Raw genomic sequence first — 22,423 nt, 5'->3', positions numbered from 1 at the left:
ACCAAGATGTAACCGCCTAGTTACTCTCTAAATAGATGAGGTTTTCCTGCTAAGGGCCTAGGGCAGTTGGAAAAGTCAAGCCTAGGAGAGTGGAGGGTGCGAAGGGCTTGTTTATAAATTTTAGGTCTCAGGGCCCGAGAGGCCGCTGGGGAAACTGGTGGTGAGGGCACTGAACAATACACCTAGGAATACAGTTTCCGCAGCCGGGGGCAAGAGGAGTACTGTACCCTTCCCCTCACGGCCCCGCCCCTTAACCTCGCGGCCCCCTCCTCTCTTTGGGAAATCTGGGGGCGGGGTTTGTTTACTCCTTGCACGCACCGCCGACCCAGCCAATACGTGGGGAGAAGCGCCCTACGTTACTCATCCCGCGGGCCAATCGGCGCTCACCGTGCTGCTCCGCCGCCAAAGCTCGCGCGGGTTAAGCGAACAGTGTCTGGGCCGGGTGCGGGCGGACGGAGCTGCCAGCGATATCTCCTGCAGCGGTTGCCGCTGCCCGGCTCGCGGGGTGCACCCTGACCCCTTCTTTTTGGAGAAGCTCGACCGCGCGCGCACAGTCGGCGTCCTGGGGCCTCGAACTCCAGGGCCTTGACTGGACAGGCCGCGGATCTCTCACGCCTGCTCCGAGTGTGAGTCCGCCGGGACTGGGCCGCCAAGCACGGGTGCCCCAAGCTGGAAAAACGGCCCTGCGTGGCCGCCTCGTCCTCTGTAGCCAAGTGGGGGTAAGTTATGGGGCAAGGGCGCAGGTCCTTGTGCCGAGGGCCTCTAGACTCAGCCGGGCGTGCTCCTGGGTAGGTTTTCCTCCCTGCGCCTCGGGGCTCTCTTGTCACTCGGAATCCATCTGTCTGTAATCACGCGTCCTTCCAGGCCTTGCCGAATAACCCGTGTCTGGAGGAGAGCCTTCCCCCCACACTCCCCCACTGTAGATTGTGGGGAGGCAGTGTCCCTGAGTCACGCCTCGTGGCGGAGAGGAAGGGCTGCTTTCTGCGTTCTCTGGCTTTTTAGGGGAGAAGTATAGCTTGTAAGTCTCGTTTTCTGACTTTTCCTCTTTTCATGACCTGCACGCCTCCATCTGTCTCTACTAGGTGTTTTTCAGAGTTCTAAAGCTTTGTGCTTTTGCAAGAACCTTATATCCCCCATAAAGAGACTTTTCTCTGAAGTTGTGGATCATTTTTTGGGTCAGGCTCCGTTGATAAATTCCAGAGAACCACGGCCCCTCTCCACAGGAAATATACTGCTCACAAAAATTGGGATATTTTATAGCTTTCTATTCATTTTGAAGTATCCTCTAATTTTTGTGAGCAGTGTTAAAGGTTTTTGTAGGATCTCTCAGACAGTTCAGCTCAGTGGATGGGCGCTCAGCCTCTGGTACCAGCTTGTGTTGCCACCTCGCGTTGTGTGGTCTCAGTTTCTTCATGCGTAAAATAGCAGTATCTGCCTTTTGGGGGTGTTGCAAAGAGGAAATGGACCAATTTATGGAACACATGTGGAACAAAGCTCAGAACATATTAAGTGCCATGCATGAGTTAGGCATTTTTATTATTGACTATAATGAATGCTGGTTCTGAAATGTTCCCTGGATTGTTTCTCTTTTTCTGTTGAAACAGATGTAACAGGCTCATTCATCCCTTTCCATATTCAGTTCTGAAGCTCCCTTTAATTCTTTGCATACTTTTCTCTTCCTCATCCTATCTCAGAGGGCTAACTCCTTGCCCCACTTACTCTCTTTTTAGTAAGTCAGTAGCTCGTTCTCTTCTTTCCCCCTTCTCCCCCAAACCATAGTTTGTTTGTTTTCACTTCTACAGCCTAATTTTTTCTGGGCCACTTTTCTCATCCTCACTTGATAAATATGTATATTTTTTATTTATTCATTTTAGAGAGGAAAGGGAGAGACAGAGTGAGAGAGAGGAGAGAGGAGAGACAGAGAGAGAGAAGGGGAGAGGAGCTGGAAGCATCAACTCCCATATGTGCCTTGACCAGGCAAGCCCAGGGTTTCGAACCGGCGACCTCAGCATTTCCAGGTCGACGCTTTATCCACTGCGCCACCACAGGTCAGGCCTCACTTGATAAATATTTATCTGTTATTCATCAGTTTTCTTTTTCTTCTTTTTTTTTTTTCATTTTTCTGAAGCTGGAAACAGGGAGGCAGTCAGACAGATTCCCACATGCGCCCGACCGGGATCCACCTGGCATGCCCACCAGGGGGCGATGCTCTTCCCCTCTGGGGCTTCGCTCTGTTGCAATCAGAGCCATTCTAGCGCCTGAGGCAGAGGCCACAGAGCCATCCTCAGCGCCCAGGCCAACTTTGCTCCAATGGAGCCTCGGCTGCGGGAGGGGAGAGAGAGACAGAGAGGAAGGAGAGGGGGAGGGGTGGAGAAGCAGATGGGCGCTTCTCCTGTATGCCCTGGCCGGGAATCGAACCCGGAACTCCTGCACGCCAGGCCGACGCTCTACCGCTGAGCCAACCGGCCAGGGCCGGAAAGGGAGAATTTAAGATGAACTTTTAAAAGCAGATGAGGGGCCTGACCTGGCGGTGGCGCAGTGGATAGAGTGTCGGACAGGGATGCTCAGGACCCAGGTTCGAGACCCCGAGGTCACCAGCTTGAGCGCAGCTCATGGACCAACGGTCGCTGGCTCAAGCAAGGGATTACTCGGTCTGCTGAAGGCCCGCAGTCAAGGCACATATGAGAAAGCAATCAATGAACAACTAAGGTGTTGCAATGCGCAACGAAAAACTACTGATTGATGCTTCTCATCTCTCCATTCCTGTCTGTCTCTGTCTATCCCTCACTCTGACTCTCTCTGTCTCTGTAAATAAAAAAAATAAAATAAAAAAAAAAAGCAGATGAGGGGCCTGACCAGGCGGTGGCGCAGTGGATAGAACGTCGGACTGGGATGTGGAGGACCCAGGTTCGAGACCCAGACCCTGAGGTTGCCAGCTTGAGCGCAGGCTTATCTGGTTTGAGCAAAACCTCACCAGCTTAGACCCAAAGTCACTGGCTCAAGCAAGGGATTACTTGGTCTGCTGAAGGCCCATGGTCAGGGCACGTATGAGAAAACAATCAATGAACAACCAAGGTGTTGCAAGGAAAAACTGATGATTGATGCTTCTCATCTCTGTCTGTCCCTATATATTCCTCTCTCTGTAAAAAAAAAAAAAAAAAAAAAAGCAGAGGAGGAAAATTTCTTTTTTTTTTTTGTTTTTGTATTTTTCTGAAGTTGGAAATGGGGAGGCAGTCAGACAGACTCCTGCATGCGCCCGACCGGGATCCACCTGGCACACCCACCAGGGGGCAATGCTCTGCCCATCTGGGGCGTTGCTCTGTTGTGACCAGAGCCAGTCTAGCACCTGAGGCAGAGGCCATAGAGCCATCCCCAGCGCCCGGGCCATCTTTGCTCCAGTGGAGCCTTGGCTGCGGGAGAGGCAGAGAGAGACTGAGAGGAAGGAGAGGGGAGGGGTGGAGAAGCAGATGGGCGCTTTTCCTGTGTGCCCTGGCCGGAATCGAACCTGGAACTCCTACATGCCAGGCCGATGCTCTACCACTGAGCCAACTGGCCAGGGCAAGGAGGAAAATTTCTAATTTGAATATTAAATATTAGATATTTAGTACATTAGCATCTTATTTTTAAATCTTTAAACAGGCATATTTATTTTAAAGGTTGAATAATAAACCAATCAATACTATCTCTTGAGTTTACTCATAGTTTATTTATTTTTTATTTTTTAAAATTTTTTATAGTTTATTATTTTTTTTTTTTTTATCAAGAGACAGGAACAGACAGGAAGGGAGAGAGATAAGAATCATCAACTCATAGTTGCAGCACCTTAGTTGTTCGCTGATTGCTTTCTCATAGGCGCCTTGACCAGGGGACAGCAGCTGAGCCAGTGACCTTGGGCTCAAGCCAGCAACCGTGGGGTCATGTCTTTGAGCCTTTGCTCAAACCGGTGACCCCATGCTCATGCTGGTGAGCCTGCACACAAGCTGGTGACTTTGGGGTTTTAAACCTGGATCTTCAGTGACCCAGGTTGGCGCTCTATCCACTGCACCACCACTTGATCAGGCCATTGTTTGTATTGTCACTTAGCAAACTTGACTTTTTTTGACTTTGTTATATTTAAACTCTTACTGCAATGTGTATCATAATGGATCTCAGCAGAAGCTAGAAAGCATAGAGTTGAGAGTTTTTTTAGATCAGAGAATTTTTAGTAATGAATTTTCAACATAATTATTTTTGCAAGTAAAAGTAAGTTTAATTTAGGTAGAGAAAAAGAGGCCAGTACTTGGGTTCCTGGAGAGAGCTTCAGTGGGTAAGCCGGGGACTGACTGCTGCTGCCCGCTGCTTCCCTGGTTGCAAGTTTCACAGGGCACCTCTTTGAAAGAAGCAAAGTACACCTGCAAGTGGATGCAGGCAAACTAGTGGGTGAGTTGCTAAAGATTATTTTTTTTCTTTTTTTAGCTTATTTATTTTTATTTTTATTTTTTTAATTTTATTTATTTATTTACAGGGACCGAGAGAGAGTCAGAGAGAGGGATAGATAGGAACAGACAGGCAGGAATGGAGAGAGATGAGAAGCATCAATCATCATTTTTTTGTTGCGACACTTCAGTTATTCATTGATTGCCTTCTCACATGTGCCTTGACCGTGGGCCTTCAGGAGACCAAGTAACCTCTTGCTTGAGCCAGCGACCTTGGGTCCAAGCTGGTGAGCTTTTTGCTCAAGCCAGATGAGCCCGCACTCAAGATGGCGATCTCGAGGTCTCGAACCTGGGTCTTCCGCATCCCAGTCTGATGCTCTATCCACTGTGCCACCGCCTGGTCAGGCTATTTTTATTTTTTTTTAATGTATTCATTTTAGAGAGGAGGGAGGGAGAGAGAGAGAGACAGAGACAGAGAGAGTGACAGAGAGAGAGAAAGGGGGGAGGAGCAGGAGTCATTAACTCCCATATGTGCCTTGACCAGACAAGTGCTGGGTTTTGAACCGGCAACCTCAGTATTCCCAGGTTGATGCTTTATCCACTGTGCCACCAGAGGTCAGGCTTGCTAAAGATTATTAAGTATGTTTGCCTATTCATCCTTGACCTTTCCATTTTAATATGGGGTACATGACTCTAGAGGTGGAGTATGAGTAGATTTAAAAGTATATTTTTGAGCCCTTGGAAATTTTATGCAAAATTATATGTATTTGCATTTTTTTTTTCTGGAGAGGAGATTTATACTCTAAGATAAAGATTTTTAGACACCTCTGGTTTTTGTTTTTTTTTTCTTAGAGAGACAGAGAGAGTCAGAGAGAGGGACAGATAGAGACAGGCAGACAGGAAGGGAGATAGATGAGAAACATCAATTCTTTGTTGTGGTTCCTTTGTTGTTCATTGATTGATTTCTCATATATGCTTTGAGGGGGGGCGGCTACAGCAGACCAAGTGACCTTGGGCTCAAGCTGGTGAGCCTTGCTCAAACCAGATGAGCTCGCGCTCAAGCTGGCGCCCTCGGGGTTTAGAACCTGGGTCCTCCACATCCCAGTCCAACGCTCTATCCACTGCACCACTGCCTGGTCAGGCTGGACACCTCTGGATTTTGTAAAATTTTTTTCTCTTACTGAATTAGAAGTTGTATTCTCACTGGTTCTAGTTCTCTTTTCTATATGTAGGTTTTCAAATATTTGAAGATATTTACATTCCACTGATTTTTTTCTTCTCTAGACATAATCTCAGTCTTTTTTTTTTTTTCATAATCTCAGTCTTTAACTTCTAATGATTTTGTTGTTTTGATATGAACCTCCTTACAATACTGATGCTTATTTGTGGATTTTTTTTTTAAGATCATCCATATTCTTAAAAGTGTGCTTTCTAGGCCCTGGCCGGTTGGCTCAGTGGTAGAGCGTTGGCCTGGTATGTGTTAGTCCTGGGTTCCATTTCCAGCCAGGGCACACAGGAGAAGCGCCCATCTGCTTCTCCACCCCTCCCCCTCTCCTTCCTCTCTCGCAGCCAAGGCTCCATTGAAGCAAAGTTGGCCCAGGCACTGAGGATGGCTCTATGGCCTCTGCCTCAGGTGCTAGAGTGGCTCTGGTTGCAACAGAGCGGCGCACCAGAGGGGCAGAGCATCGCCCCCTGGTGGGCGTACCGGGTGGATCCCGGTCGGGTGCATGCGGGAGTCTGTCTGACTGCCTCCCTGTTTCCAGCTTCAGAAAAATCCCCCCCTCCAAAAAAAGTCTGCTTTCTAGGCCTGACCTGTGGTGATGCAGTGGATAAAGCGTCAACCTGGAATGCTGAGGTCGCCGGTTTAAAACCTGCACTTGTCTGGTCAAGGCATATATGGGAGTTGATGCTTCCTGCTCCTCCTCCCTTTCTCTCTCTCTCTCTCTCTCTCTCCTCTCTAAAATGAATTAAAAAAAAAATTAAAAAAAAATTTTAAAGTGTGCTTTCTAATATTAGATATTAACCAGAAGGGAAGGCTATAAGTTATCTCTCTGATTTTAAAGCATGCAGTTTAGGATGAAGAGTCGACTTGGTACTATGAATGAAAAAGGGGTTCTTTGGAAAGTAACCTTACTGATCTAATCATAAACTCCTAACTAAGGGCAGGTCATGGTAGGTAGTCATGCCTATAACTTTTTTTTTTAAGCAAGAGAGAGACAGGGAAAGAGGTGAGAAGCATAAACTCGTAGTTGCAGCACTTTAATTGTTCATTGATTGCTTCTCATATGTGCATTGACTGGGGGACTCCTTGCTCAAGCCAGTGACCTTTGGGCTCAAACCAGCGACCCTGCACTCAAGCTAATGAGCCTGCACTCGAGCTGGATGAGCCCACAATCAAACCAACGACCTTGGAATTTTGAACCTGGGACATCAGCGTCCCAGGTTGACCCTCTATCCACTGTGGCACCACTGGTTAGGCAATGCTTATAACTTCTTTAATGAAAGGTTTTAAGCCAGCCCTGTCCATTATTGTTGTGCATCTAGATTAATGCACCTTTGAAATACCAGAACATTATAGTATCCCTGGAAGGGGTTATTAATCCTCAAGAGAACACATAATCTTATCTACCCTGTAATCCTATCCCTCCCTGCCTTGCTTTCTCCTACCTTCATGTAATCTTTACATTCCCTCCTTAATTTCTTTCTCTTTTTCTTTTCTTTAACTTTCGAGAGAGAGACAGGAAGGAAGGAAGAGATATGAGAAGTATCAACTCCTAGTTGCAGCACTTTAGTTGTTCACTGATTGCTACTCATATGTACCTTGTCCAGGGGGTTCCAGCTGAGCCAGTGACCCCTTACTCAAGCCAGCGACCATAGGATCATGTCGATGACCCTGTGCTCAAGCTGGTGAGTCTGTGCTCAAGCCAGATGAACCCCTGCTCAAGCTGGCGACCTTGGGGTTTTGAACATGGGTCCTCATTGTCCCAGGTTGACACTCTATTCACTGCCTCACCACTGGTCAGGCTCCCTTCTTAATTTCAAATGTATAAAAGAAGCTCCAAAACTAGTATTCTCTGGAGCATTTGAAATCTTGTTCCCTAGCATATGTTGTCAGTTTGGCTCAAATAAACTCTTCTAAAAATTCTACACAGATTTAGGTGTTCTTTTTATTTTTTATTTTTAAGCAAGAGGAGATGGAGATAGACTCCTACATGTGCCCCAACTGGAGTCTACCTGACAGCCCCCGTCGGGGACCGATGCTCAACTGAGCTGTCCTCAGTGCCTGAGACTGACACTTGGACCGGTCCCGCCACTGGCTTCTAGAGGGGAAGAGAGAGAGAAGAAAGAGAGGGAGGTTTGAACAGTCTTTTTTTTTTTTTTAATTTTTATTTATTTATTTATTTTAGAGGGGGGAGAGAGAGAGAGAGAGAGGAGGGGGCAGGAGCAGGAAGCTTCAACTCCCATATGTGCTTTGACCGGGTGAACATTCTTAAATCGACCCTTCTTTGGCAACCACATCACACTGTTAATTCATAATAATGTCCTGGTTAAGAGGATAAACTCTGAGACTAGCCTGCCTGGGTTTAAATCCCGGCTCTTCAGTTTATTAGCTGGGTGACCTTGAGTAAATTATATAAACATTTTGGGCCTCGGTTTTCTCATTTGTAAATTGGGGTTTATAATAGCACCTATCTCATAGGGTTGCTTATTTTGTGTGTGTGTGTGTGTGTGTGTGTGTGTGTGTGTGTGTGTGTGACAGAGAGAGAGACAGATTGGGACAGACAGACTGAAAGGGAGAGAGATGAGAAGCATCAATTCTTCGTTGCGGCACCTTAGTTCACGGATTGCTTTCTCATGTGCCTTGACAGTGGGCAAGGGGGCTATAGCAGAATGAGTGACCCCCTGCTCAAGCCAGCAGCCTTGTGCTCAAGTTGGTGAACCTTACTCAAACTAAATGAACCCGTGTTCAAGCTGGCGACCTCGGGGTTTTGAACCTGGGTCTTCTGTGTCCCAGTCTGATGCTCTATCCACTGTGCCACTGCCTGATCAGGCAGGTTGCTATTATTTATAACATTATTTATTTTTTTATTTTTTTAAATTTTATTTATTTATTTTTTACAGAGACAGAGAGTGAGTCAGAGAGAGATAGACAAGGACAGACAGACAGGAACGGAGAGAGATGAGAAGCATCAATCATTAGTTTTTCATTGCATGTTGCAACACCTTAGTTGTTCATTGATTCCTTTCTCATATGTGCCTTGACCGTGGGCCTTCAGCAGACTGAGTAACCCCTTGCTGGAGCCAGCAACCTTGGGTTCAAGCTGGTGGGCTTTTTTTTTTTTTTTTGCTCAAACCAGATGAGCCCGCGCTCAAGCTGGCGACCTCGGGGTCTCGAACCTGGGTCCTCTGCATCCCAGTCCGACGTTCTATCCACTGCGCCACCGCCTGGTCAGGCATAACATTTATTCTTTATAAATGAACACATACACCTAAAGCATTTAGAATGGTGCCTGGCATTTAAGTGCTATATGTGTTACCTATTATTACTGATTTTGTAATCAGCTAAAATTCTTTTTTTTTTTTTGTATTTTTCTGAAGCTGGAAACGGGGAGAGATAGTCAGACAGACTCCCGCATGCGCCCGACCGGGATCCACCCGGCACGCCCACCAGGGGCGAAGCTCTGCCCACCAGGGGGCGGTGCTCTGCCCCTCCTGGGCGTCGCTCTGCTGTGACCAGAGCCACTCTAGAGCCTAGGGCAGAGGCCAAGGAGCCATCCCCAGCGCCCGGGCCATCTCTGCTCCAATGGAGCCTCGGCTGCGGGAGGGGAAGAGAGAGACAGAGAGGAAGGGGGGGGGGTGGAGAAGCAAATGGGCGCTTCTCCTATGTGCCCTGGCCGGGAATCAAACCTGGGTCCCCCGCACGCCAGGCCGACGCTCTACCGCTGAGCCAACCGGCCAGGGCCGTAATCAGCTAAAATTCTTGACTTGTTTTGTCCATGCTATCCAAAATTTTTTTTCTTTTTAAATTTTTCTTAAGTGAGAAGCAGGGAGGTAGAGAGACAGACTCCCGCATGTGCCCTGACCAGGATACACCTGGCAATCCTCCTGTGGGGCTGATGGTCTGCCCATCTGGGACCCTTGCTCTGTTGTTTGCAACCAAGCTATTTTAGCTCTGGAGGAGAGGCCATAGAGCCATCCTCAGCGCCTGGAGCCAGTTCACTCCAGCCAAGTCATGGCTGTGGCAGGGTAAGGGAAAGATAGAAAGGTGAGGATTAGGGGTAGAGAAGCACATGGTTGATTCTTCTGTGTACCTCGACTGGGAGTTAAATCTGGGACATCCACATGCCAGACCAATGCTTTATCACTAAGCCAACCTTTTTTCTTTTAAGTGAGAGGAGGGGAGATAATGAGACAGACTCCTGCATGCATCCTCACCGGGATCCACCCAGCAACCCATCTGGGGTGGGTGCTGGAATCAGTTGAGCTATGTTTTTTTCAATTGAGCTATTTTTAGTGCCTGAGGCCAGATCCTTGGACCAGCCAAGCCACTGGCTGTGGGTGAGGAAGAGGGAGAGAAGAGATAGAGAGAGAGGGGAGAGAAACAGAGAGTCGCTTCTCCTGTGTGCCCTGACTGTGATCACACCCAGGAGGTTCATACGCCAGGCCAGTGTTCTATCTGCTGAGCAACTGGCCAGGCCACACTCTCCCAATTCTTAAAGTTATGCTCTCCGAGTTATTTCTTTTTTGTTTTGTGTTTTTGTTTAGTATTCATGGGAGAGAAACAGACCGGGAGACAGAGAGATGAGAAGCATAACTCGTAGTGGTGGCACCCTAGTAGTTCATTGATTGCTTTCTCATGTGCTGAAGCCAGCAACCCAGCGCTCAAGCTGGTGAGCCCCTGCTCAAGCCAGATGAGCCCACATGCAAGCCGGCAACCTCAGGGTTTCAAAAACGGTCCTCTGTGTCCCAGCTCTTTCCACTGTGCCACTGCTTGGTCAGCCTCTGTGTGTGTGTGTGTGTGTGTGTGTGTGTGTGTGTGTGACAGAGAAAGAGAAAGAGATAGACAGATAGGGACAGGCAGGAAGGAAGATGAGAAGCATCAATTTTTCATTGCAGCTCCTTAATTGTTCATTGATTGCTTTCTTATATGTGCCTTGACCAGAGGGCTACTGTGGAGCGAGTGACCCCTTGCTCAAGTCAGTGACCATGGGGTCATGTCTGTGATCCCACACTCAAGCCAATAACCCCTGTGCTCAACTTGGATGAGCTCACACTCAAGCTGGGTCCTCTATGTTCCAGTCTGACACACTATCCACTGCACCACTGCCTGATCAGGCTTAATCTCTACCATTTCACCTCATCCCCCAAGCCTCCTCCCCTCTGGCAACCATCAGTTTGTTCTCTGTATCTATGAGTTTGTTTCTTTTATTCTTTTTATTTTAGAATTTTTATTTATTCATTTTTATAGAGAAGAGAGAGAGGGGGAAGGGGGAGGAGCAGGAAGCATCATTTCCCATATGTGCCTTGACCAGGCAAGCCCAGGGCTTTGAACCAGCGACCTCAATGTTTCAGGTTGACGCTTTATCCACTGCACCACCACAGGTCAAGTGAGTTTGTTTCTTTTTGGTTTGTTTGTTTATTTTATTGATTTTAGAGAGAGAAAGGGAGAAAGCAGGAACAAGACCAGAACGTTTGTTCCTTTAGTGCCTTGACCGGGGATCTAACCAGCAACCTCTATGGGGATCTAACCAGCAACCTCTATCTAACCAGCTTCATCCTGAAGCTCTAACCAGCCTTGCTATCCAGCCAGGGTGAGTTTGTTTCTTTAACTGGAAATCTTAACACAGGGTGATTGAGTGGTTGTAGTCTTTCTCTTGGGTCAGATTTCCTGTGGAGGAATGCTGTAGCCCTCTGTTTGGCCTGTGTTTTGGCAGCTGATTTGAGGAACAGCAGTGGGAGTCCACCGTTCTGCATGTAAATATTTAATCTCTTTGTTATGGTATGTAGGCAACCCGTGTGTACTTGGTTTCTACATCCTGTTTTGTTTAGTGTCTTTCATTTTTTTTTGTATTTTTCTGAAGTGAGAAGTGGGGAGACAGAGACAGACTCCTGCATGTGTCCAAGTGGGATCCACTCGGCATGCCCATTAGGGAGTAATGCTCTGTCCATCTGGGCCATTGCTCCATTGCAACTGGAGCCATTCTAGTGCCTGAGGCGGAGGCCATGGAGCCATCCTCAGTGCCTGGGCCAACTTTGCTCCAGTGGAGCCTTGACTGCAGAAGGGGAAGAGAGAAATAGAAAGGAGAGGGGGAAGAGTGGAGAAGCAGATGGGCGCTTCTCTTGTGTGCCCTGGCTGAGAATTGAACCTGGGACTTCCACATGCCGGGCTAATGCTCTGCCACTGAGCCAACCAGCCAGAGCTGGTTTAATGTCTTAAAGCAGCAGTTCTCAACCTGTGGGTTGCGACCCCCGGCGAGGGTCCAACGACCAAAACACAGGGGTCACCTAAAGCCATTGACCCCTGTGTTTCGGTCGTTCAACCCCCGCTGGGGTCGCTACCCACAGGTTGAGAACCACTGTCTTAAAGTAAACCACTTGTCTTTTGCTGGGGTGCAGGAGAGGCAGTTTCTTTGATACATGGTTAGCCTTCTGGGTGAAGACTGTTCCTTACAAATATTCAACCAGTATTTCTATTTTCAGCCCAACCCTGACTCTTACCTTCAGATTCCCTTTTAAAAAAAATATTTTTAAGCCTTACCAGGCGGTGGCATAGTGGATAGACTGTCGGACTGGGACGCAGAGGACCCAGGTTCGAAACCCGAGACCACTGGCTTGAGCACATGGTTGCTGGCTGGAACGTGGCATCATAGACTTGACCCCATGGTCACTAGTTTGAGCACAAAGGTCGCTGGCTTGAAGCCCAAGGTCGCTAGCTTGAGCCTAATGTTGCTGGCTTGAGCCAGGGTCACTCGCTCTGCTGTAGCCACCTCCTCCCCGGGTCAAGGCACATATGAGGAAGCAATCAATGAACTACTAAGATGCTTGCAACGAAGAATTGATGCTTCTCATCTCTCTCCCTTCCTGTCTGTCCCTATCTATTCCTCTCTCTGACTCTATGTCTGTCAAAAACACAAAACAGCCTGACCTGTGGTGGCGCAGTGGATAAAGCGTCGACCTGGAAATGCTGAGGTTGCCAGTTCGAAACCCTGGGCTTGCTGGTCAAGGCACATATGGGAGTTGATGCTTCCAGCTCCTCCCCACCTTCTCTCTCTGTCTCTCTGTCTCTCTCCCTTTCTCTCTCCTCTCTAAAATGAATAAATAAAAAGAACAACACAACAAAACAAAAAACAATTTCTTAAACTTTTCCATTGATTTGAGAGAGAGGAAGAAGGTGGGTGAGAGAAAGAGAAGCATCAACTCATTGTTCTAGTTAGTTTCATTTAGTTGTGCATTCATTGGTTGCTTCTAACATGTGCCCTGACCAGGGATCAAACCCGTGACCTCAGTGTGCCTGAATGGCTGGCCCTCTAGCTACTGAGCAACCTGGCCAGGGCCTACCTTCGTATTCTTAATTCTGTTGTGCTTGCCTTCTTATTGGTTTCATACCTTCACCTACCCTCATATGCATGGGATTGACTTGTTCTGTTTTATTGAGCCAACTATTCAGCAATCCTCTGTCTGGCCTTAAAAGTGTTATTATTTATCTCTCGTATCAGCTATTGTCTCCTCTGATGTTATATATGGTGTTTGTGTTTTTTTTTTTGTGTGCCAGACAGAGAGCGACAGAGAGAGGGACTGATAGGGACAGACAAGAAGGGAGAGATATGACAAGCATTAGTTCTTCCTTGCGGCACCTTAGTTGTTTATTGATTGCTTTCTCGTATGTGCCTTGATGAGGAGCGGGGGGAGGGGGGAGCTGTAGCACACTGAGGGACCCCTTGCTCAAGCCAGCAACCTTCAGCTCAAGCTGGCGACCTTGGGGTTTTGAACCTGAGTCCTTGGTGTCCCTGCCCCACGCTCTATCCACTGAGCCACCTCTTGGTCAGGCTTTATGTTTTTTTGGTGAGTGTATCCTTTTTTTGTTTTTTTTTGTGTGAGATAATGGCTATAAACCTATATGTTCATATTTAACAAAGAGAGTCCTATACATTAAAAAAAAAGATTTTATTTATTAATTTTTAGAGAGACTGAGAAAGGCAAGGAGGACTGGGAGGCATAATCTCATTGTGTCTGGTATGTGCCTTGACCTGGCAAGCCAAGGGTTTTGAACTGGTGGCCTCAGCATTTCAGGTCAGTGTTTTATCTACTACGCCACCACAGGTCAGGTAGAATCTTATACATTTTAATTATGTTATGTTCATTTAAAAATAATATTGTTATAAATTCAGGATTTCTATTATCTTCCCTTTCTACTAATGTTTATTTCAGTTTTATATTGTGGCTGAAGAGTAGAAGGATAGGTAAATATAGGAGAGAATAGAGATGTGCCACAAAAGTCATGAAGAAGAGGAAGAATGGGTTCTTTACTGACATGGATGAGAGGATTAGATATTGGTATCAGTACGACTGTGGTGGAGTAATACTGCCATCTTCTGGCTTTTTAAAAACTGTATTACTATTGGCCTGACCTGTGGTGGTGCAGTAGATAAAGCCTCAACCTGGAAAGGCTGAGGTTGCCGGTTCAAAACCCTGGGTTTGCCTGGTCAAGGCACATATGGGAGTTGATGCTTCCTGCTCCTTCCCCCTTCTTTCTCTCTCTCTCTCCCCTCTCTATAATGCATAAATAAAATCTTAAAAAAAAAAAACACCCAAAAAACCTGTGTTACTGGGCCTGACCAGGCGGTGGCGCAGTGGATAGAGTGTCGGACTGGGATGTGGAGGACCCAGGTTCGAGACCCCGAGGTCGCCAGCTTGAGCACGAGCTCATCTGTTTGAGCAAAAAAGCTCACCAGCTTGGACCCAAGGTCACTGGCTCGAACAAGGGGTTACTCGGTCTGCTGTAGCCCCACAGTCAAGGCACATATGAGAAAGCAATCAATGAACAACTAAGGTGTCACAACAAAAAACTGATAATTGATGCTTCTCATCTCTTTGCTCCTGTCTGTCTGTCCCTATCTATCCCTCTCTCTGACTCTCTCTCTGTCTCTGTAAAAAAGAAATAATAATAAAAAAAAAAACCTGTTACTGGAATTTTATCTGGAAATATGAGTTGCAAATACTGTTTTCCCAATTGATTTTACTTATGACTTGCATAGCGTTGCTCTCTCTTTTTTTTTTAATTCCTTCTTATTTTTTTTCCAGAGACAGAGAGAGAGTCAAAAAAAGGGATAGACAGGGACAGACAGACAGGAATGGAGAGATGAGAAGCATCAATCATTAGTTTTTCGTTGCGAACCTTAGTTGTTCATTGATTGCTTTCTCATATGTGCCTTGACCATGGGCCTTCAGCCGAGTAACCCCTTTCTCGAGCCAGTGACCTTGGGTCCAAGCTGGTGAGCTTTTGCTCAAACCAGATGAACCCACGCTCAAGCCGGCGACCTCGGGGTCTCGAACCTGGGTCCTCTGCATCCCAGTCTGATGCTCTATCTACTGTGCCACCGCCTGGTCAGGCGTATTTTTATTTTATTTTTTTGTATTTTTCTGAAGCTGGAAATGGGGAGAGACAGTTAGACTCCCGCATGCGCCAGACCGGGATCCACCCGGCACGCCCACCAGGGTGCGATGCTCTGCCCCTCCGGGGCGTCGCTCTGTTGCGACCAGAGCCACTCTAGCGCCTGGGGCAGAGGCCAAGGAGCCATCCCCAGCGCCCGGGCCATCCTTGCTCCAATGGAGCCTCGCTGCGGGAGGGGAAGAGAGAGACAGGAAGGAGAGGGGGAGGGGTGGAGAAGCAGGTGGGCGCTTCTCCTGTGTGCCCTGGCTGGGAATCGAACCCAGGACTTCCGCACGCCAGGCTGACGCTCTACCACTGAGGCAACCGGCCAGGGCGTATTTTTAATTTTTTGAGGAACTGCCATACTGTTTTCCATAGTAGCTATATATCATTTTATATTCCCAACAATATTATATAAGGGTTGCAATTTCTCCAGTCCTCACCAACCTTTTCTGTTTTCTGGGGGGTTTTTTGTTTTTTGTTTTTTTACAGAGACAGAGAGTGAGTCAGAGAGAGGGATAGACAGGGACAGACAGACAGACAGAAACGGAGAGAGATGAGAAGCATCAATCATTAGTTTTTCATTGTGCCTTGCAACACCTTAGTTGTTCATTGATTGCTTTCTCACATGTGCCTTGACTGCGGGCCTTCAGCAGACTGTGTAACCCCTTGCTGGAGCCAGCGACCTTGGGTTCAAACTGGTGGGATTTTGCTCAAACCAGATGAGCCCGCGCTCAAGCTGGTGACCTCAGGGTCTCGAACCTGGGTCCTTGGCATCCCAGTCCGATGCTCTATCCACTGCGCCACCGCCTGGTCAGGCTTTTTGCAGTCCTCTTGTATATAGTAGTCTACTTTTGTTGTTGTGTCTAATCATTTTGTGGACAGAGTTACTAATTTGAAAGTTCTTCTATCATACACCAGGGTTCCAGGTTCCATCCCTGCTCAGGGCACATACAAAAATCAGCCAATGAATGACTGTTTTAGTTAACTAGAGAATTATACAATAGAATAATGCCAATAATGCTGGCTTTTTTTTTTTTTTTTGTATTTTTCTGAAGCTGGAAACGGGGAGAGACAGTCAGACAGACTCCCGCATGCGCCCGACCAGGATCCACCCGGCACGCCCACCAGGGGCGACGCTCTGCCCACCAGGGTGCGATGCTCTGCCCCTCCTGGGCGTCGCTCTGCCGCGACCAGAGCCACTCTAGCGCCTGGGGCAGAGGCCAAGGAGCCATCCCCAGTGCCTGGGCCATCTTTGCTCCAGTGGAGCCTTGGCTGCGGGAGGGGAAGAGAGAGACAGAGAGGAAGGGGGGGGGGAGGTGGAGAAGCAAATGGGCGCTTCTCCTATGTGCCCTGGCCGGGAATCGAACCCGGGTCCCCCGCACGCCAGGCCGACGCTCTACCGCTGAGCCAACCAGCCAGGGCCAATAATGCTGGCTTTTAAAGAATTAGAATGTAATACTTTTACTGAATCTTTGGTGAACGTAATTTAGTGTCTATAGTTCAGATGGTCAGCTCTCTACTTAAAATCTGATTTTAAAAAGAGGCATGACCTGCTTGACCTGGCTTTCAACCTCATCTCTTAGAAGCCCTTCCTTTGGCCCTTTATATTCTGGTGCATAGATCTTCCTCCAGTTCCTGGAATTTCCCATGTGCTTTTCTTCCTCCCCTGTGCTAGTTGCTCCCTCTGGCTGTGATGTAGCCTTCTCTCTTTGCCAGTGGTTTACTTTGGTCAGCTCAGCTGAAACTTTACTTCCTCTGATAAATAGCCTATAAAACCACTAGTCCCAGGCCCTGGCTGGCTAGCTCAGCGGTAGTGCATCAGCCCAGCGTGTGGAAGTCCTAGGTTCGATTCCTGGCCAGGGCACACAGGAGAAGTGCCCATCTGCTTCTCCACCCCTCCCCCTCTCCTTCCTCTCTGTCTCTCTCTTACCCTCCCGCAGCCAAGGCTCCATTGAAGTGAAGTTGGCCCGGATGCTGAGGATGGCTCCATGGCCTCTGCCTCAGGTGCTAGAATGACTCCGGCCGCAAGAGAGCAACACCCCAGATGGGCAGAGCATCGCCCCCTGGTGGGCATGCTGGGTAGATCCCTGTCAGGCTCATAGGGGAGTCTGTCTCTGCCTCCCCACGTCTCACTTCAGAAAAATACAAAAAAAAACCAACAAAAAACCAGCAGTCCCAGTCTATTATGTTACATGCTTCTTTTGTATCTTTTTTGTGGCTATAGTAGCACATACATTAATTGTCTTTAAGTAGTTGATTTTGATATTCATTGTGGGTGTTTTTTGAAATTATTTATTTATTTATTTATTAATGTTTTGAGAGAGAGAGAGAATTGACCTGTTGTTCTACTTATTTATGCATTCATTGGTTGCTTCTTGTATGTACCTTGACTGAGGATTGAACCCACAACCTTAGCATGTCAGAACAGTGCTCCAACTACTGAGCTACCAAGCCAGAGCTGAAAGTCATTCTTTTTTTGTTGTGATAATTCTTTATATATTTTTAAATGTTTATTTTATTTATTTTTAAAAAGAGGAAAGGAGAGAGCAGAAAAGAGAGAGGAACACCTATTCCTGTATATGCTCTGACTAGGGATCAAACCAGCAACCTCTGCACTTTGGGATGATGCTCTAACCAACTATCCAGGCAGGGCTTATAATGCTTTATTTTTAAGTAAAAGATGAATCCTGGCCAAAACAAAATGTTTTGCTGTGAATATTGTAAGCTTAAGGGGAAAAATAAATGAGGAACATATTTTTATTTTTTGATGGTTTTTAAAATTTTATTTATTTATTTTTTATAGTGACAGAGTCAGAGAGAGAGAGAGATAGGGACAGACAGACAGGAACGGAGAGAGACGAGAAGCATCAATCACTAGTTTTTCGTTGCGACACTTTATTTTTTTTCTAAAACTTTTTTTTTTTTTTTTAACAGACAGAGCGAGGGTCAGAGAGAGGGATAGATAGGGACAGACAGACAGGAACAGAGAGAGACGAGAAGCATCAATCATCAGTTTTTCGTTGTGGCACCCTAGTTGCTCATTGACTGCTCTCTCACATGTGCCCTGACCGTGGGGCTACAGCAGACCGAGTAACCTCCTGCTCAAGTCAGCGACCTTGGGTCCAAGCTGGTGAGCCTTTGCTCAAACCAGATGAGCCTGCGCTCAAGCTGGTGACCTCGGGGTCTCGAACCTGGGTCCTCCACATCGCAGTCCGATGCTCCATCCACTGTGCCACCGCCTGGTCAGGCAATTTTTTTTCAAACTTCTTTTTGTTGTTGTTATTTATTTATTTATTTTTTATTTATTCACTTTTAGAGAGGAGAGAGGGAGGGTGAGAGACAGAGAGAGAGAGAGAGGAGAGACAGACAGAGAGAGAGAAGGGGTGAGGAGCTGAAAGCATCAACTCCCATATGTGCCTTGACCAGGCAAGCCCAGTCGTTGCGACACTTTAGTTGTTCATTGATTGCTTTCTCATATGTGCCTTGACTGTGGGCCTTCAGCAAACCAAGTAACCCCTTGCTTGAGCCAGCGACCCTGGGTCCAAGCTGGTGAGCTTTGCTCAAACCAGATGAGCCCGCGCTCAAGCTGGCAACCTCAGGGTCTCGAACCTGGGTCCTCAACATCCCAATCCGACGCTCCATCCACTGCACCACCGCCTGGTCAGGCTATTTTTAAATGTTTTTATTTTTTTATAAAGTTTTAATTAAACTTCCCAGTCACTAAGCAGTTTTTTTTTTTTTTACTAAGCAGTTTTTTGTTTTTGTTTTTTGACAGTGACAGAGAGAGGGATAGTTAGGGACAGACTGACAGGAAGGGAAAGAGATGAGAAGCATCAATTCTTCATTGCTGCACTTTAGTTGTTCATTGATTACTTTCTCATGTGTGCCTTGACCGTGGAGCTACAGCAGACCGAGTAACCCCTTGCTCAAGCCAGCAACTTTGTGCTCAAGCTGGTGAGCCTTGTTCAAACTAGATGAGCCTGCGCTCAAGCTGGCGACCTCAGGGTCTCAAACCTGGGTCCTCCACATCCCAGTCCGACGCTCTATCCACTGCGCCACCTGGTCAGGCTCCATTAAATTTTTTTTTTAAAGATTTTATTTATTCATTTTAAAGAGGAGACAGAGAAAGAGAGAAGGGGGGAAGAACAGGAAGAGTCAACTCCCATATGTGCCTTGACCAGGCAAGCCCAGGGTTTTGAACCAGCAACATCAGCATTCCAGGTCGATGCTTTATCCACTGCGCCTCCACGGGTCAGGCTATTTTTTTATTTTTTACAGATACAGAGAGTGAGTCAGAGAGAGGGATAGGCAGAGACAGACAGACAGAAACGGAGAGAGATGAGAAGCATCAATCATTAGTTTTCATTGCGCGTTGCAACACCTTAGTTGTTCATTGATTGCTTTCTCATATGTGCCTTGACCGTGGGCCTAAGCAGACCGAGTAACCCCTTGCTGGAGCCAGCGACCTTGGGTTCAAGCTGGTGGGCCTTTGCTCAAACCAGATGAGCCCACGCTCAAGCTGGCGACCTCAGGGTCTCGAACCTGGGTCTTCTGCAACCCAGTCCGACACTCTATCCACTGCACCACTGCCTAATCAGGCTCCATTAAACTTTTTAAATTCAAATTATGTTTTCTAAAAGAGAGGGTCTGTGCTAGTTATCTTAGATCGTTCTCATACCATTTCAGAACCACATTTGCTGGAATGAACATTTCATATGTACTTGGTGTCATCTGGGCCTGAGACAGAGCAAGTGGTGAAGCAAACTTTAACCACTTGGTAGTTGTCCAACATCTTTTGTTTGAACTGAGTGAGTGAGTTGGCTGAGGATACAGCAGCAGCAGTTACTTTAGGAGTCTACTAAGTCAGACTGGTTAATAATTCCACTCAAATTCCAATCTGAGCAACAGATGGAGTTTGGACAGTATTCCTGACTCTAGCAGGATGCTGGCTTCCTTCTCCAGATTTAAGACCTGAAATTTGGAGGTGTCACTTGGGTTCCCATTTGTGACAAATCCTAGGAGTTGCTATACAGGCATTCCATTTGAATCAAGATAGAAAAAACGGACAGATCCTCTCATTTCCTCAGGAAATGGGTTTGTTTCTAGCATTTAAACCACAGTATGGTTGATATTTCATGATCAGGCAAGTCAAAAACAAATTTATCTTCTGCCTCTTGCTGTTAAACGCTTGGCACCTAGCAACCAAACATGGTGGTGGCAGCTTAATTCCTGCCTTTTTAGTGAAAATGTAAGCCTACCTCGTGGTTTTGAACCTGGGACCTCAGTGTCCCAGGTCATTGCTCTACCCTCTGTGCTACCACTGGTCAGGAGAGTTCTTTTATATGGGTTTATTTTAATAATTATATATTTTCAGGTTATATTGATTATATCTCAAGTTAGATATATTTATAATACTCTATAGTAGATAAGAACATGTCTACTAGTTCCTGGGATGATATTCTGATATTGCCATTGATACAGTTGGTTGACTGGGCAAATTACTTTAGCTGTAAAGCTGTTTGTTATCTGTAAAATGTGAATAGTATATTTATCTGATAGAGGTGTTCTGTGCTACGAATAATGTAAGATCATACATACATGTGGCACACTTACAAGAGTGTCTAGGTATGTGTATTTCCCAAACTTTGAAACCTGAGCATGTATTTAAAATTAATAATGTCTTCCATTTAAATAAATTGCCTTTGCTGAAATATAATTTTTGGTAGCATCATTTTCAGCAATGTTAAAAGTCTGCAAACCCTGATTCAAGAGATGTTAATTCTGCACATTTATTCATAATTATTTTTGCTTTGTTCTTCCTTGTTTTTTTATTAATGTTGTACTGTTTTAAAAGGCTTTGTGGCCAGAGCTGTTGAATTGTGATTGGAAAGGAAAAGGTCTTGCATTCTGAGACCATCTGTGGGAGTTATAGTGTCTGAAACTGACAAGAGATCATGGCAGATGGTGAGGTCACCAAGATTTGACTTTTTGAGGTTGACATAATGTGTTCATGAAGGTGGAAAAAGAAACCTGATTTATTTTTTAACCAACAGAAAACTTGGTGACAGGAAGAACTGTACAGTTGTTGAGTCTGGGTAAAACATAATGCATCGCTGCACATGACTGGTTTATCCTTGAGAATCACCATTACTGTCAAAGATGGCAATTTCTTGAAACATTCAGTGCCATGTTTATTTACTTTCTGGACACTTGGTTTTTCTCATACATTTCAAATAATTTGTAGCTTAAAGACAATATAAAAGCAAGACAAATGCTTTAAAAATACTTTGAAATATATATATATCTTTTTTTTGTGAGGGAGACTGAGAGAAACAGAAAGGGAGAGAGATGAGAAACATCAACTCGTATTTGCATCACTTTAGTTATTCAGTGATTGGTTCCTATAAGTGCCTTGATGGGGGAGGGGGAGCTTTAGCCAACCTAGCTGCTGCTTGGGCTTCAACCAGCGACCTTGGGCTTCAAGCCCAGTGACCTTTGGTCTCAAGCCAATGACCATGGAATCATGTCAGTGATCCTACACTCAAGCCAGTGACCCTGTGCTCAAGTCGGTGACCTCGTGGTTTCAAAGATTGGAATCAACATTCTATCCACTGTACCACTGGTCAAGCTGAATTGTATACTTCTTTTTTTTTTTTTACAGAGACAGAGAGTGAGTCAGAGAGAGGGATAGACAGGGACAGACAGACAGGAACGGAGAGAGATGAGAAGCATCAATCGTTAGTTTTCCATTGCGCGTTGCAACACCTTAGTTGTTCATTGATTGCTTTCTCATATGTGCCTTGACCGCGGGCCTTCAGCAGACCGAGTAACCCCTTGCTGGAGCCAGTGACCCTGGGTTCAAGCTGGTGGGCTTTTGCTCAAACCAGATGAGCCCGCGCTCAAGCTGTCGACCTCAGGGTCTCGAACCTGGGTCCTCTGCATCCCCGTCCGGGGCTCTATCCACTGCGCCACCGCCTGGTCAGGCTGAATTGTATACTTCTAAATTAAAAGATTATAAGCTCTCATTCAAAGACAGCACGTTATACTTGGTCGGTTTTTTATTTTTGGGGTTTTTTTAATTTCCATTGATTTGAGAGAGAAAGAGAAGCATAAATTTGTTTCACTTAGTTGTTCCATTTAGGTAGTTGTATACTCATTGATCGCTTCTTGTATGTCCTCTGAGGGGATCAAACCTGTGACCTCTGGTATACCTGGTTGATGCTTTATCCACTGAACCACCTGGCCAGGGCCCATACCTCTTCATTTTTAATTGAATGAAGAAGAGTTGTCACAATCCCATTTACTTTTGTAACATTTATTTTACTATAATTTTATAGAATTTAAATTACATTTG

The 22,423-nt window shown here is 46.3% G+C and overlaps 1 protein-coding gene and 1 pseudogene across 5 annotated transcripts in view; one reads left to right on the top strand and one right to left on the bottom strand.

Moving 5' to 3' along the window:
* Window positions 1-416: 416 nt before the first annotated feature.
* TFDP2 (transcription factor Dp-2) overlaps window positions 417-22,423 on the top strand; it is a 191,264-nt gene continuing 169,257 nt past the window's right edge. For 3 of the 5 annotated variants that reach the window (XM_066350493.1, XM_066350497.1, XM_066350489.1), the window contains exon 1: window positions 417-626. The gene's annotated coding sequence lies outside the window, so the exon portion shown is untranslated. Of the gene's footprint in view, window positions 720-22,423 lie in introns of all 5 variants that reach the window. The other 2 variants (XM_066350490.1, XM_066350488.1) reach the window with 1 other exon arrangement.
* LOC136381845 (protein Hikeshi pseudogene) lies at window positions 19,660-20,252 on the bottom strand (annotated as a pseudogene).

The sequence above is a fragment of the Saccopteryx leptura genome, chromosome 10, assembly GCF_036850995.1.
Source record: "Saccopteryx leptura isolate mSacLep1 chromosome 10, mSacLep1_pri_phased_curated, whole genome shotgun sequence".
NCBI classification, from domain to species: domain Eukaryota; kingdom Metazoa; phylum Chordata; class Mammalia; order Chiroptera; family Emballonuridae; genus Saccopteryx; species Saccopteryx leptura.
This window is presented reverse-complemented; position numbering and strand designations above follow the sequence as displayed.